The sequence below is a fragment of the Aotus nancymaae genome, unplaced genomic scaffold (assembly GCF_030222135.1).
Source record: "Aotus nancymaae isolate 86718 unplaced genomic scaffold, 86718_ANA_hifiasm-v0.15.2.pri h1tg000022l_1, whole genome shotgun sequence".
In the NCBI taxonomy this organism is placed as follows: domain Eukaryota; kingdom Metazoa; phylum Chordata; class Mammalia; order Primates; family Aotidae; genus Aotus; species Aotus nancymaae.
Genome location: NW_026988435.1, coordinates 21232506 through 21246127, shown reverse-complemented (window position 1 = coordinate 21246127; position 13622 = coordinate 21232506). Strand labels below are relative to the sequence as shown.

Below are 13622 nucleotides of genomic sequence, written 5' to 3'. Positions count from 1 at the left end.
ATCAGGAAGGGACACAATGAATGAAATGTATTTGCCACAAAATCTTCAAACAAAGGGAAACAAATTCTGTTTATTCTACAGATAAACCATTTGCAGTGAAAGGTAATTGGCTAGCTTTCTTTTTTCAAGCTAATTCTGAAATATTTCTTTCAATGGAATTAACAAATTTGACATTTTAAGAGGAATAATTTATGACAACTTATCTATTGTATTAGTGCCTCTCTGGGTAAACCTAAGTTTGAATCACAGAACTTTTCATTCCTAAGCCATTAATTGCCATTAGTAATATACCCAGATACATGTAAACTGAAGTACACATAACTTATTCCAGGGCAGTGAAAAATAGAAATGATTTGGTATCTAGTACAATTGGAGAAAAAAAACGACATTTTAAGAAATTATTTAGTATAGATGACATGCTAGACATACTTGTGAACAAGTATTCATTGGAACTTTATTGGAACTATTTATTCTGGTAACTGTCACACTCAAAATAAGTTACATGGTAGCACTAAAAAATAGGAACAGAAATACAGGATCTTTTATCAATGAGGGATTTATTCACGTTTATCAAAATAAATGGAAGAATTGAGAAATGAATTCTCCACCAGCAGTTATAAAAATAACACAGGGTGATGTCAAAAGTCTTTATTTTGTTGTTTTTTGCTGGGTTCATCTGGCTTAAATAAATTCATACTTTCTATTTTAAAGAGGGCTACCAACACAAAAATATGGGGAAAAAACTTATTTTTCATATCTCTGAAAATTATTAAAGAATTATGAGTCATTTCCAAATTTAGTAAAAATTAGTAAAATAAAACAATACTACATTTCATAATATATGAATTAGTCTTCAAAATTATCTGAGGACTTTACATAGTAAAAGGGAAAAATGCTAATATAAGTGATCTGTTTGATACTCTTACTAATAATTTTAGGGGTGGAGACTAGATTGATATCCACTTGCAGGAAAATCTTGTGATAAAGGCAGTACAGAATATCTCCATTAGGTCTGTCAACCTGACAGTAAACCAGAGTATCAATGAAATACATACCCAGAGCTGTCCTATAAGATCCACACTATGGCACTGGGCAACTTTGCCTGCTTCTAAGAAAAGAGACGGGGGTGAAAGAGTGATTACCAGGCAATCTACTCTCCAAGTAAAATTTAAGGGAATATGAAAAGAAAATTATTTTCTTTTATTTACCATTGAAAATATGTATCCCCTAGTGGAAAGCAGTCAGTAGATTTAAATATTGGTACCTAACCTATTTTTAGCCTCACTGGCAAAAATGTGTACAAATGCAATGACAAAAAATATTATTCAAATGAAAGTTATGCCTCAAAGTTATATAATACACTGTGCCTCCCAGTGAGTGGGATAATCCACATGACGAATTAGTGGATATGGTTTGGCTCTATATCCCCACCCAAATCTTGCCTCGAACTGTGATTCCCACAAGTCAAGGGAGGGACCTGATAGAAGGTAAATAAATCATGGGGGCAGTTTCCCTCATACTGTTCTCCTTATGATGAGGGAGTTCTCAAGAGATCTGATGATTTTTAAAATGGTGGTATCCCCTGTGTTCTTTCTCTTTCTCTCTCCTGCCACCATGTAAGATGTGACCTGCTTCCCCTTCTTCTTTGACCATGATTATAAGTTCCTGAGGCCTCTCCAGCCATGAGGAACTATGAGTCAATTAAACCTCTTTCTTTTATAAATTACCCAGTCTCAGGTAGTATCTTCATGGCAATGTGAAAACAGACTAATACATTAGTAATCTAAATTACCTTTATTATTCTGTCCTTGGAAGATCACTAAACCTCTGTGAAGTTTGTGATTTCCCCTACTGTCTCAATGAAGCCAATGATTATTCATTTCAAATAATCTATTAGAATGGATGCAAACTTAGAAAGCCGTAGATATCCAAAGCATTATCTAGATGACATTCCAATATGAATTTCACATTAAAGAAAAGTATGTTTAATCTAAGAAATACTGTAGCAATTCTGTTTTTAGGTATAATTTGAATGATGTGAGGTTAGCTCCAAATATTGACATTTTTCATATTATTTTAAATTATGTAAAACGAAGGAATGTGTAATTTTGTTAGAGACTCAGAAATAATTTCATTCACTTTAGTTAATTTTTATCACAAAAGAATAACCATAATTTAATTTTAAGTGATATGACATATTATAATAATATTAATCCCAGTGGCATGTCACAGGGGACTGAATTAACATGCTTTAAAATTGAACCAGTATATCAATTCACATTAGACCTACAAATGCACCAAAGTTTCTAATAGATTTCAGTGCTGACTCTGGTATTTAAAAGTCTTTTGAATTTCACAGATACAATATTTCATAATTGTAATCATAATTTAAATCAGCTACAACAAAGTGTTGAATCTCTCTGGATGATACCCTAAAAATGATCATTAATAACTAAACTTCTGTAAAAGGTAATTTATGCAGTCTAATGTCTGTTTAAGTCCTATATTATAAAACGTTAAACACAATATTCATAGGGTTTATAAAATTTTCTGTTATTTTTAATTTGTACATAATGACAGTGAGTATTAGTTATCACAAATATACAGAAGCATGCAGTGGGTTTTATTTCTGGTGTGTACATTTTATTTTATTTTTTTAAATTTCTTGTCTCTATTGCTTTTATATTCTGCAGCATACTTTCCTCTTATTTTGCTTAGTACATTTCAATGTAAAATCTACTATGAATCATTTCTCTCTTTCCATATACACACACACATTCAGACCATCCACATACATACTTATATCTATATACATAGTACGAACATATGAATGCAGTATTAGAATCATTTTACAGAATTTGTCATGCTGAGACTACGACTACCCTGAAACATATTTAACTTTCCATGAGGTACACTGGATCAAGTAAAAAATGGGGATAATTTTAGTAATTGTTTTCATAAAATTAAAACGTCTAAGGATCGGATATGCTGAAGTAAAGATTCCATTTTAGGCTCAGTAACTGACACAAATTTGTAAAACTTTTCATTTCTTTATCTTGCACGGGAGCAATTATCAGTCATATAAATATTATCCACATAACAGTAATAAGGTGGAAGCCAGTGACCAAATTGGAGTGAAATTAATAAAGGTTAATAGTCCTTTTATATAAAAATGAACAAACTTATTTGGATGCTATGATTCCAACTATGTAAAATCAGTACCTAGGAAAAAATAAATGAAAATGAACACCAAAGTAATGGTAGTGATAACTGTATGGCTTCATACATAGTAATACTATGTATTTTGAAATGGTAAGCTTTTCAGCATGAAATTTGTTTTGTTTTTATTTTTACAGTACACAAAGAATTAAATAAAAAGTCAGATTTGCCTGAAGCTATTTTATTACAACTGAAAGTATAGTGGGGTTTGGCAGATTTCCATAAGGGTAGAATGAAATTAGCTTGTCCATGTATGATCATGCTTATGCTAGAACTACCATAGTGTATTAGAGTTAATCAGGGTCTCTCTGTCTCACAACCACATCCCATTCCTTCTGAGGTTAGAGAAATTCCTCGTGAATAAATACAGATTACACAGATTTTTTTAAGTCACTTAAAAGACGCATAGACATTAATGACAATATTATATTTTCATAATCCACACCATGACAAAATTTTAAAACTCTTCATAAACTATGGGACTGATAGAAGTTTGACAAAACTGATGTTAAAGGGTTACATTAAAAGCCCAAACTTCACCACTATGCAGTATATCCATATAACAAAACTGCATTTGTAGCTCTAAATTTATATAAATTTATATAATTTTTATATAAATTTATATAAATTTTAAAACATATGTTAAAAATGCTTATCACCCATCTCTACTAAAAATACAAAAATTAGCTGTGTGTGGTGGTGAGTGCCTATAATCCCAGCTACTCAGGAGGCTGAGGCAAAAGAATCGCTTGAACCCAGGAGAGAGAGGCTGCAGTAAGCTGAAATCATGCCACTGCACTCCAGCCTGGGTGACAGTGAGACTCTGTCTCAAAAGAAAAAAAAAGAAAATGCTTACCAATTCTAGTCCAAAGGGTACTTGCAGAATATTTAAAATGTTATATAAAATATTGCTATCTTTATTTTATAGGAACCATATGTGTAAATACATACACATATATATGTATATGTATATGCATGTGTGTGTGTGTGTGTGTATATATATATATATATACACACACACACACACACACACACACACACTATAATAAAAAATAATGGCAAAAAAGTTTAACTCTTTTTTTGGAAAATCTGAGCTCCGTGAAAATAACAAACCACATGCTATCTGACAAACTGATAACTAAGACAAAACAAAAATCGATTAAGTAAAAAGAAAGAATGGAAGAATAATATCAATTGTTCAATTTTCTAGTGTAAATTGGTACATAGGAGATAGGTTCTTCATTAAATGCAGACAAAGGTCTTTTTAAATATTCTTAATGATCTGTTACGGTTTCTGCAGGTATTGCATTCTTTTTCCATTAAACCCTTTTCGTATGCACAGATCCGAACTGTATCTTCCTGAGAATTCTTTTTTTTATATATTTTGATCTTTTCTATAAAATGATTCTAATACATATGGGATATATAACTATTATATATGCCAAAGCATTATTAATATATATTTAAATGTTTAAGACAGTTGTGCAATACATTTATCAAGTAATATTGATTTATGTATCACATAAAATTACTTTTACATTTTATAGTGGAAAATTTCTCTTGAGAGGTTTTCTGGTTATTCTTCCCAGAACAAATGCAGGCACTTAACATAATATGGGGTGGATGCCTTTGTTGGATTAGGCACAAAACACATCTTCACCTATAAAAGTAATTGAACCATGGTATAAAGTAATAACCAGGATTATTTCTGACCTGATTAATTTTGAATAATCTGAATTCCACTCCAGCCTCTGCCCAACACCAGGCTTGCCAGAGGAATCTCTGCCAGTGAACACTGAAACCTCCCTTTCATCTTGAGGATATCCTTGAGCCTCTGTATCGGCTCTGTGGCCTAATCTCAGGCTTCTTTCAGTACAAGACAAGTAAATATGCTTCTATTGAAGCCACTGTAGTAGGGACTTCTGTTACTTGTACATGGATTCCTAACAGACTGACTGCTTTTAAAAATGATTCAAGGCCGGGCATGGTGGCTCACGCCTGTAATCCCAGCATTTTGAGAGGCCGGGCTGGGTGGATCACAAAGTCAAGAAATCCAGACCAGTCTGACCAACATGGTGAAACCCTGTCTCTAATAAAAATACAAAAATTAGCTAGGCATGGTGGTGGGTGCCTGTAATCCCAGCTATTTGGAAGGCTGAGGCAGGAGAATCACTTGAACCCAGGAGGCAGAGGTTGTGGTGAGCTGAGATTGCACCACTGCACTCCAGCCTGGGTGACAGAGCAATACTCTGTCTCAAAAAATAATAATAAATAAAAATTAAAAAATAAAAGTAATTCAATATACCTCTTTGGGACACCACTCACCCTAGACCACCATAGCAAAACTTCAACTTTCGAGGTGCCAAAAGTGACTAGAGTTGTTGAGGATGTTCATCATTTGAGTATTTTAGTAATTGTCTACTGTGGAACGACAAGAAATAAAAAATCAGGATCACTCAGAAGTGAAGCAACTGCAAATTTAGGACATTCTCAAAGTCAGTCTTAAAGGTAAACTGATAAGAACAGTGCAGAGGGTGGGTGCAGTGGCTCATGCCTGTATCTCAGCACTTTGGGGATGGAGACAGCGGATAACCTGAGGTTAGGTGTTTGAAACCAGCCTAGCCAACATGGTAAAACCCCGTCTCTACTAAAAATACAAAAATTAGCAGGGCATGGCGGTGGGCACCTGTAATCCCAGCTACTCAGGAGGCTGAGGCAGGAGAATCTCTTGAACCTGGGAAGCGAAGGTTGCAGTGAGCTGAAATCTCACCATTGCACTCCAGCCTGGGGAACAACAGCAATACTCTGTCTCAAAACAAAAAAAAAATATGACGTGCATATTGGCAAATAATAAATTATGTCTTTATGTCTATATCAATTGTTCTGAATCTTTTAGACACATTTTTCTTTATAGATACACTATCTGTAGCAAACAATTCCAGTTTCTGATACAATATGTATTCTCACTTTTTTCCTGTCAGAACGCTCATTTAGTTTGGGACATCAACGTACAAAGCTAAAATTACTCAATTTTTTAGCTTCTCATAAAGCCAGAGCAGATAAAATGACACAATTCTGGGTAATAAGTTGATGTTGAAAGGGAATCTCTTTTCAAATTGAAAGAGAGAGAGAGCATTGCTTTTCACTATTTTGTTATTTCCTTCTTTCCTAGGTAGTTATCGGGGCCTAGAAAGTGTAGCAATCATCTATCGAAGAAAAAGCTAGCATGAAAATAAAAGTCGCCAGTGGAACACGGAGCAGAAAAAAGAGGAGCCTGAAATCTTGAAGGCATTCTTGAGAGTCTATATTAGCCCTGTGGCCTAATCTCAGGCTTTTTGTAATATGAGACAACTAAATATGCTTCTATTTAAGCTACTGTACTAGGGACTTCTGCTACTTGCACATGGATTCCTAAGAGAATGACTGTTTTTGAAAATGATTCAATATACCTCTTTGGGATACTCTAGAACACAACACATGTCCAGTGCTTTGCTAAAGAGTGAATTCATACATAGGACAAGGATGGACCAATATTCTCTGTAACATCTTTAGCCTCTAAAATATTATGCTTCTATAGTGGTTTATTTCTAGCTCTTGCAATCATGCTTTATGAACCCCAAAGAGGGACAATTTGCCTGAATTTTTTATATGAATGGGAATCTGAGGGACAGAGTCTAGATTCTAGATGTGTTCAAAATTTCTGGGACATTTCAATTTTTTATGTTACAAGCACAAAAAAAATGATTAAAATCAGAATTATCCCAGTAAATCTACAATAGCACATTACAAATATAAACATAGAATGACCAAAAAAAGAGAAAGAGCTGACAGACAGACTAATGATCAAGTTCTTATGAAATGAATATGAGTTTTTTTGGTATGTTTGTGTTGCTTTTGAGATGGAGTCTTGCTCTGTTTCCAGGCTGGAGTGCAGAGGCATGATCTCGGTTCACAGCACCCTTTGCCTCCCCATGGTTTTAAAGGATTTAGGCTGGGCGTGGTGGCTCATGCCTATAATCTCAGCACTTTGGGAGGCTGAGGTGGGTGGATCATCTGAGGTCAGGAGTTCGATACCATGCAAGACCATCCTGGCCAACATGGTGAAACCCTGTCTCTACTAAAAATATAAAAATTAGCTAGGCGTGGTGGTGTGTGCCTGTAATCTCAGCTACTCAGGAGGCTGAGGCATGAGAATCGCTTGAACCTGGGAGATGGAGGCTGCAGTGAGCTGAGATCACACCACTGAACACCAGCCTCGGCTACAGAGTGAGACTCTATCTCAAAATATAAATAAATAAATAAATAAATAGAAAGGAATTTGGAGTTCTTTTAAACATTTTTTTTTTGCTGTCTAAAAAGTATAAATTTGTATTTGTTAAGAAAAGTCTAAAATATTTATCATCTAACCAATATTTTTAAAAAAATACTTATGTTCTACAAATATTTTTAAGCTGTGGATTACCTATAATAGAATAACTTCGATTTGCTGGTACGAAATGTAAATTTAAAAGACACACTCAGATTTATTTTTTAAAAAATCTGTCCTCTCTTATTTCCTTGAGCAGTAGTTTGTAGTTCACCTTGAAGAGGTCCTTTACATCCTTTGTTAGTTGTATTCCTAGGTATTTTATTCTCTTTGTAGCAATTATGAATGGGAGTTCGTTCATGATTTGACTCTGTATGTCTGTTATTGGTGTATGGGAATGCTTGTGATTTCTGCACATCGATTTTGTATCTTGAGACTGCTGAAGTTGCTTACCAGCTTAAGGAGATTTTGGGCTGAGATGACTTTGGGTCTTCTAAATATCCAATGATGTTGTCTGCAAATAGAGACAATTTGACTTTCTCTTTTCCTAATTGAATACCTTTTATTTCTTTTTCTGACCTGATTGCTCTGGCTAGAATTTCCAATACTATATTGAATAGGAGTGGTGAGAGAGGGCATCCTGGTCTAGTGCCGGATTTCAAAGGGAATGCTTCCAGTTCGTGCCCATTCAGAATGATATTGGCTGTGGGTTTGTTGTAAATAGCTTTTATTATTTTGAGATACGTTCCATTGATACCTAGTTTATTGAGAGTTTTTAGCATAAAGGGCTGTTGAATTTTGTTGAAGGCCTTCTCTGGATCTATTGCGATAATCATGTGGTTTTTGTCTTTGGTTTTGCTTATGTGATGGATTACATTTATAGATTTGCATATGTTGAACCAGGCTTGCATCCCTGGGATGAAGCCTATATGATCATGATGGATAAGCTTTTTGATGTGCTGTTGCATTCAGTTTGCCAGTATTTTATTGAAGATTTTTGCATTGATGTTCATCGTGCATATTGGCCTGAAGTTTTCTTTTTTAGTTGTGTCTCTGCCAGGTTTTGGTATCAGGAGGACACAAAAAGATGGAAAAACATTCCATGCTCCTGGTTAGGAAGAATCAATATCATGAAAATGGCCATACTGCCCAAAGTAATTTATAGATTCAATGCTATCCCCATCAAGCTATCATTGATCTTCTTCACAGAACTGGAAAAAACCACCTTAAACTTAATATGGAACCAAATGAGAGCTTGCATAGCCAAGACAATCCTAAGCAAAAAGAACAGAGCTGGAGGCATCATGCAACCTGACTTCAAACTATACTACAAGGCTACAGTAATCAAAACAGCATGGTACTGGTACCAAAACAGAGATATAGACCAGTGGAACAGAACAGAGGCCTTGGAAGCAATGCCACACATCTACAGCCATCTGATCTTTGACAAACCTGACAAAAGCAAGCAATAGGGAAAGGATTCTCTGTTTAATAAACAGTGCTGGGAAAACTGGCTAGCCATGTGCCGAAAGCTGAAACTGGACTCCTTCCTGACAACTTACACTAAAATTAACTCCAGATGGATTAAAGATTTAAACATAAGACCAAACACCATAAAACCCTAGAAGAAAACCTAGGCAAAACCATTCAGGACACATGACTTGGTATAGGCAAGGACTTCATGACTAAAACACCAAAAGCATTGTCAACAAAAGCCAAAACAGACAAATGGGATCTAATTAAACTTAAGAGTTTCTGCACAGCAAAAGAAGCAATCATTAGAGTGAACCAGCAACCAACAGAATGAGAAAAAATATTTGCAATCTACCCATCTGACAAAGGGCTAATATCCAGAATCTACAAACAACTAAAACAGATTTACAAGAAAAAAAAACAAAGAAACCCATTTAAAAGTGGGCGAAGGATATGAACAGACACTTGTCAAAAGAAGACATTTATGAAACCAACAAACATATGAAAAAATGCTCATCATCACTGGTCATTAGAGAAATGCAAATCAAAACCACATTGAGTTACCATCTCCTGACAGACAGAATGATGATCATTAAAAAATCTGGAGACAACAGATGCTGGAGAGGATGTGGAGAAACAGGAACCCTTTACACTGTTGGTGGGAGTGTAAATAAGTTCCACCATTGTGGAAGACAGTGTGGCGATTCCTTAAGAACCTAGAAATAGAAATTCCATTTGACTCAGCAATCCCATTACCGGGTATATACCCAAAGGATTATAAATCATTCTATTATAAAGACACATGCACACGTTATGTTCATTGTGGCACTGTTTACAATAGCAAAGATCTGGAACCTACCCAAATGTTCATCGATGATGGACTGGACAAAGAAAATGTGGCACATATACACCATTAAATACTATGCAGCCATAAAGAAAACTATGAGTTCATGTCCTTTGTAGGGACATGGATGAAGCTGGAAACTGTCATTCTCAGCAAACTGACACAAGAACAGAAAACCAAACGCCACATGTTCTCACTCATAGGCGGGTGTTGAACTATGAGAACACATAGGCACAGGGAGGAGAACATCACCTACTGGGGTCTGTTGGTGAGTAGGGGGCTAGGGGAGGGATAGCAGGGAGTGAGGAGGTTGCGGAGGAATAACACTGGGAGAAATGCCAGATATAGGTGATGAGGAGATGGAGACAGCAAACCACCATGGCATGTGTGTACCTAAGAAACAATCCTGCAAGATTTGCATATTACCCCAGAACTTAAAGTACAATAAAAAAAAGATTACCCATTTTCATTTAAGAAAAAAAGTTAAAAATCTGAATTTCTTGGGGTGTCACTCAGGACTCTCTTTTAAATAAATCACTCTGGTGACTCTTGTGTTGACCTTGGTGTGAGAGTATCTACCATAGTTGACACCATAGAATTCTAAATGTCTTGATTGATTAAAGTTTAAAGTTGACTTTTGGCAGTGGCTCAGAATGTTCAGTATAAACTTTGTTTCTCACATTAAACACTCAGAATCAATTACTTCCATATTTTAGTGTTCATTTTCTGAGAAAGCAGAGGAATAATACATTATCTTAACTGAGATATTCTCAGCCATGATATACTGATGGCACAATGAGACAAGGTCCTTCGTAATATTTCTCTTTCAATCCAAAGACATATTTTAAAAACAGGTAATTACATCCAGTGTAATTCAATTGGGTTGTACACTGCCAAGAACACTAATCAAATTGTAAAAATAGAGGTGTTTGGATAATGAAAGAGAATATAGTAATCTCAAATAATTTTTCCATTTACTGAAATTTAACATCACTAGTAATGTAGAGCTTGCTTGAGATAAAACATATTATATAGACAAAGCAAAGCTAAGAAGTTTCATTCCAAGTCTTGCAGTAAATTATGCATGTAAACACCGAAAAGACTGTAAGACTGTCCAATGGAAATGTACATGTTGGCTCGAAATGTATATGTTGAAATCCTAACCTCCAATGTGATATTGGGGGTGGGGTCTTTGAGGGAAATTAGGTCATGAAAGTGCACCTCTCATCAATGGGATTAGTGCTCTTATAAAGGATACCCCTGAGATCCCTCCAGTCCTCTTTCTGCCATGTGAGAATACAATGAGCAGATGGCAGTCTGCAACCTGGACGAGGACCCTCACCAGAACCCAACCATGCTGGTACCCTGATCTTGCACTTTCCTGACTCCAGAACTGTGAGAAATAAATTTCTGTTGTTTATAAGCCACCCTGTCTATGGTACTTTGTTTCATCAAGACAAACTAGAACAATTGTTTTAAAAGAGAATAAAGCAAACAGAGAAACAAAGTTTTTGAGTGTTGTGTGTAAGGCACATAGAAATAAATACCATAAATATAATTATATTTATAAATAATAAATGACAAACTGAAAAGTACAGGAAACAATGAAAAAATGTTTCACCTTAGTTGTATCAAAAAGGATGATCCATTTTTTTAGTACCAGTATACAGAAACAGTGCCTTTTGTAAAAAACAAAAAACAAACAAACAAACAAAAAAATAACTCATGGCTTGAAAATTGGTTTCTATTATAACTGGTGGCATAGCCAACTGACTGAACTCTCCAAGAAATATCTTTATCTATTTAATGCATCAGTTGAAATAGCCACACATTATTCACTGAGAATTATTATTAGAATGAGATATAGATTTATTCTATTCTCAAATTAGTACAACATGACTTTTATACTAAATGTATCATTGGAGACACTTTGTTACACAGATAATATATTGACATTTTTGATTATATGATTTTCATCTAAATAGAGCAAGTGATAGAATGAACAAAGATGAATAGGCACTCTGTGTGTTGACTTGATGTTATTAATATTTATCCCAAAGGTGGTTTTATATTAAAATATACTATGAAAGGACATTGGAAAGATACAAATTCTAAAAGTGGTTGGAATAACTATTCATATTGGAAAATATCACAGAATAGAATTGTAAGAGCAGATTAATTATATTTTACTGAACAAAATTAGTAGTGCATATTTTAAAATGCCAATAAGAAAACAACTTAATATTATCTTTGTTGATGAGTGACAAAAGGTAATAATTAGGTACAGAATGTCTGGTGTGAATGGAAACATTTCCATCTCATCATAAATGTTTTCTTTCCCATTTAGTTGATATTCATCAATATCAAATTTATTTGATGAATATGATGTTCATATTCACAAATATCAAAAAATCATTTGATTTATGTAAATATCAAATAAATCATTTGAATCAAATATTCATTTGATAGTCATGTTTATATCCCCATTATATAGATATAAAGTCTTACCTTTTGGTAAAAAAAATCAGTATCTTCCTGAGAGATATTCATGGAACCTACTATTATCACAAATCCATCAGAAAATCATGATATATTTTTTGATTATATATTATATTACCACAAAGGTGTTTCTAAATTTGACAATATATGTCTAAATAGTGTTAACTAAATTATACCTGAAGTCATCTCCACCCTGCTTGAGCATCAATAAGAACAAGAAGTTTCCTGATATACATATATAATTTCTCTTGAATCATTTTTTATTCACATTGCACATATTCATAATCTTGTCCTTCCTTTCTCTGACAGTTGGCATAAGATTGCATATCTTTAGAAAAGAAATGGCAGTATGAAAAAAACGGAAATATGTGCTCACTTCGGGGGCACACATAGTAAAACTGGAACGATACAGAGAAGATTAGCATGGCCCCTGCACAAGGATGGCATGCAAATTCATGAAGCATTACATATTTTGAACATGGCACATATACACCATGGAATACTATGTAGCCATAAAAAAACACGTGTTTGTGTCCTTTGTAGAGACATGGATAAATCTAGAAAGCATCATTCTCCACAAACTTACACAAGAACAGAAAACCAAACAAGGCATGTTTTCACTCATAGGCAGATGATAAACAATGAGAACACTCGGGCACAGGGAAGAGAACAACACTCACTGGGCTAGGTGTGGGGGTAGAGGGTAGGGGAGTGGAGGGACAGCAGGGGGGCGGGAGGATGGGGAGGGATAACACCAAGAGAAATTCCTGATGTAGGTGACGGCAGGGGGCGTCAGGGGGATGGAAACAGCAAAACATCATGGTATGTATATACCTATGTAACAATCCTGCAGGATGCAGGATGTGCACATGTACACAAAAGCCCAAAATACAATTAAAAAAAAAAAACAACTTTGGGAGGCTGAGGCGGGTGGATCACGAGGTCGAGAGATCGAGACCATCCCGGTCAACATGGTGAAACCCCGTCTCTACTAATACAAAAAAATTAGCTGGGCATGGTGGCGCGTGCCTGTAATCCCAGCTACTCAGGAGGCTGAGGCAGGAGAATTGCCTGAACCCAGGAGGCGGAGGTTGCGGTGAGCCGAGATCGTGCCATTGCACTCCAGCCTGGGTAACGAGAGCGAAACTCCATCTCAAAAACAAAAACAAAAACAAAAAACAAAAAACAAAAAAAGAAAAGAAAAGAAAAGAAAGAGAAAGAAAGAGAGAAAGAGAAAGAAAAAAAGAAAAAGAGGGCAATAGAAGCCGTAGTTCCATGCCT

General features: G+C 35.1%; 1 non-coding gene across 1 annotated transcript; it reads left to right on the top strand.

The window, feature by feature from the left end:
- The first annotated feature begins 12709 nt into the window (after positions 1-12709).
- Positions 12710-12816, top strand: LOC135276476 (U6 spliceosomal RNA). Its single transcript, XR_010344011.1, has one exon. It is a non-coding gene; the product is annotated as a U6 spliceosomal RNA (small nuclear RNA).
- The last annotated feature ends 806 nt before the right edge of the window (positions 12817-13622 follow it).